Source organism: Austrofundulus limnaeus, unplaced genomic scaffold, assembly GCF_001266775.1.
Source record: "Austrofundulus limnaeus strain Quisiro unplaced genomic scaffold, Austrofundulus_limnaeus-1.0 Scaffold331, whole genome shotgun sequence".
Classification (NCBI taxonomy): domain Eukaryota; kingdom Metazoa; phylum Chordata; class Actinopteri; order Cyprinodontiformes; family Rivulidae; genus Austrofundulus; species Austrofundulus limnaeus.
In genome coordinates, this window is record NW_013952733.1 from 513895 (window position 1) to 517696 (window position 3802).

Below are 3802 nucleotides of genomic sequence, written 5' to 3' on the forward strand. Positions count from 1 at the left end.
ATATATACATATAGTGCTGGTATTATTATTAGCTGAAAACAGAGTGATAATGTTTTTGCCTGTGTTTGTTTGACAATTCGTCCCAGCACTATTCATTCACACAATAAATAACATGCTTTCATCTTTGCTAAAGTTCATTTTGAATGCCTGATGAGGCTTTGGAGCTGCTTGAACCAGTGGGTAGGGGGCTCAATCCCCAGCCCCTGCAGTGTGCCAATGTGTCCTATAGGGCAACACACATTCACATCAGGGTATGACTTAGAGTATTAAAAAAATGGCTGCATATAATGTGAAACATTATCTAAATAAAAGCATTCTAGGAGAATGTATGAATGAATATGAAACTGTGTAAAGTGCTTTGCAGAACCTGAAGAGGTTAAAAATGCTGTGTAAGTTGTTTACAAACTTGTTCTTTATATTTTAACGGAAATTTGATTACAAATATTTAGAAAAACTAACAACCAGAAACAGAAATCTAATTTATTTTCTTTTCAAATATAGTCATGAATATATGTGAATCAAAATGTGATATTATTACCCTGAAAATTTAACAACAGTATCACAATGGATACAAACTGTTGTTACTTTAACTCTGCTGTCAGAGCCAAACGTCTGTGAAAATGGCTTAAAGTGCCAGACAACACCTTCTGCTTCGATCGATGCCCATCATCGTACACACTCCCTTTAAACTCTAAAGCTGCACAGCTGAACTGTACTGACACACAAAGCCATGACTGCCTGACAGGAGCCTCTACTAACTGTAAAACCTTTGCTTTGTTTTTATTTTCTTCTTATGCAACCTCATTACTTCTAAGTTTGTGAAAGGCCATGAAATGCTTTGAGCATCTCAAAGGAATTTAGCTTTAAAAAAAGATTTAAATTAAAAAAGTAAAAGTAAAATTTGTGAAAAAACAAAAGCAGGGCTTTATATACTTAGTAGTGTTTGAACCAAATAAAATAAAACTGCAAGGCAGCAAATAAATTAGGAACATGTGTTTTATGTTGGTACAAAAGTTGACTGAATTGGGTTATCTGTAATGAGTAATTTCCCCCCAAACTCAGAACTATAACATAATAATGCTCTTGTGTGTTGCTTCTATTGTTTCATGAGAGATGTGAAAAAAGGCAATTAAAATTTAAAACCATTCATTTTTTGACAGCATTGTTTGGGTGTGTCTGAGCTGTTTGAATTATCAAAGTTTTTAGTTAGTATCTTCAGTCTTCAGCAGGAGAAAACTAGCATTGTTTAACAAAATCAGTGGTGGATCCAAGAGTTTTTCAAGTCAAAGTCATGAAAAGGCCACATTTAGAGGAGCCAAGAAAATATGTTCCACATCCCTAACTTAGTCTGTACCACCAGAATGGGCATAACCAGGGACCCTCCCTCATCTGCTGCACGGCATGCATCACACCCAAACTTGATGGCCCTCCCCGCAGGTGGTGGGTCCATGTGGAGGTGGCCTCCTGTTGTTCTTTCAGGCATGGAACGGCCAAGTCCCAGGAGCCAAGTCTCAACCACCAGGTGCTCGCCAGCAAGACCCCCACCCCCAGGCCTGGCTCCAGGGAGGCACTCCGGTTTCCCTTTTCTGGATAAGGTTTCCTGATGAGCCGCTGCTCGTCTGTATCAAAGGAGTCAGTTGAGATGGTTTGGGCAAGATGCCTCCCAGACACCATACCTTTAGAGGTGTCGTGGGCACAGCCAACTGGTAGGAGGTCATAGGGAAGACCCAGGACTTGCTGGAGGAATTATGGATCCTCTCTAGCCTGGGAAAGCCTTGGAGCCCCACAGGATGCGCTGGAAAGTGTCGCTTGGGAGAGGGATGTCTGAGTTTTCTGTCTGTCTGCCTCAGTGACCTGTCTACAGATAAGCAGCAGAAGATGGAGACAAGAAACTGTGACGTTAACAATATGAGCCCGAAAGACCTGGTGACAAACTGGAGCTGTTGTCTCTCAGCGACAAGGGCACAGAATCACATCCTGACCTGGGAGCTTTCTGGGTAGACTTTTCATGTTCTCGCCATGCACATGTGGGTTTTCTTTGGGTACTTCAGTGTCTACCTACAGACCAAACACATGCCAGTTCAACACATTCTCACTCCCGAGTCGTCACATATTGACGTTTTTCAAAGGTCCCTTTGCGTCCAATTTTGACGCATCAGGTACCCCCCTCGCGTCAGTCCTTGCCGCCCGCGGCTTTTCCGGGTTGCGCCACCAGGGGTCTTTGGGTCGGGGGTCTGAGGTTAACATTAGGGATCAGGATAAATGGTTAAGTTTAGGGACTGGGGTCAGGGATAGGATGTCTACAGTGAACATTAGGTAATTTTAGGCTTTGCAACACGTAGTTGCCATGAATTTCCTACATTTTCTAAAAATGGTTAATTTTACGTATCAGGGTTAATGGTTAATTTTAGGTACTAGGGTCTGGGACAGGATGTCTAAAGTGAATACACGTAATTTCACGCTTTGGGACGGTACTATTTGTGCATTTTCTACACTTTGAAAAATTACGACAACAGCTTCCGCCCCATCCCGTCAAAATATGACGCAAGGGGGGTACCTGATGCGTCAAAATTGGACGCAAAGGGACCTTTGAAAAACGTCAATATGTGACGACTCGGGAGTGAGAATGGGTTGGCCAGTTAGGTTAACTCTGAATTGTCCCTAGGAGTGACTCAGAGTGTGAACAGTTGTTTGTCTCTGTGACCATGGGATGAACATGCGATCTGTTCATGGTGTACCCTTGCTTTTGCAGAGTAACTGATAAATGTAGGCACCAGCAACCCCAGTGGCTCAAAAATGAGGTGCAGAAAATGAATAGATAGATGGAACTTTGCAGGTAAGTGGTCCTACAGGGAAATATAATGAAATATATCAAGTGTGTCTACTTAAACTGGTGTTTTTTCATTTTTCTCCTGTTAATATGTGATTTAAATAATGTTTTAATAATTGCCAAAAATCAACAATTGAGGTTCTCCAGTCCCTTAGGTCTTAAGCTCCTCACACAAAACAGGCGTTATTTATGACCATCAATGTCTGTTTGATGGAAAATATTGAACTGAACATACTGTATTATGTCTATACTGAGCTTTATCCTGCAGTCAGTCAAATAATTAATTATTCCATCAAAGAAAAAGTAGATATTTTATTTTCAACTTTTGTGTTGAATTTATCTGCTTTAGGATCTTCTTTTTATGTTTTACTTATTAAGCAGTGTTTTATTTTTTAGCTCAAATATTTTTACCATTCACTTTTTAGTCTAGACTTGTGAAAAATGCTAAAAAATGCTATAAAACTAAATATACTTAATTACTTGTGTATTAATAAAACTGATTTAATGCTTCAGTGTAAAAACAGATAAATCAAACACCAGATTTCATGTGTTCAAATTATTTAATTTGTAAATCAATTCAATAATCAACTCTTTCTACATATCTGTTACAAACTTTATTAGATCAGCTTCACTTCAAGGTTTTGAGCTTCAACAGTAACATTTTGCAGTAACATGCTGCCACATGAATGATCTTTTTGATCATCTGTGTGGGAGGAACATTTACTGTAACAAGGAACCTTGGAACAGGAATTACTGTTCCACATGTCCTCCTGTGACAATAATTCAAATGATGATGATGATGATGATGATGATGATGATGATGATGACAGTAGAAAATGGATTCTGATGGCTTACAAAGATAAAAACTCCAATGTACATATTTGGCATACTGCTGTACAAACAAGAATTGTATACACCTTTTAACTCCAGTTCTGAAAATATTTGGATGTTGTTTAAAATACAAACAAAAAT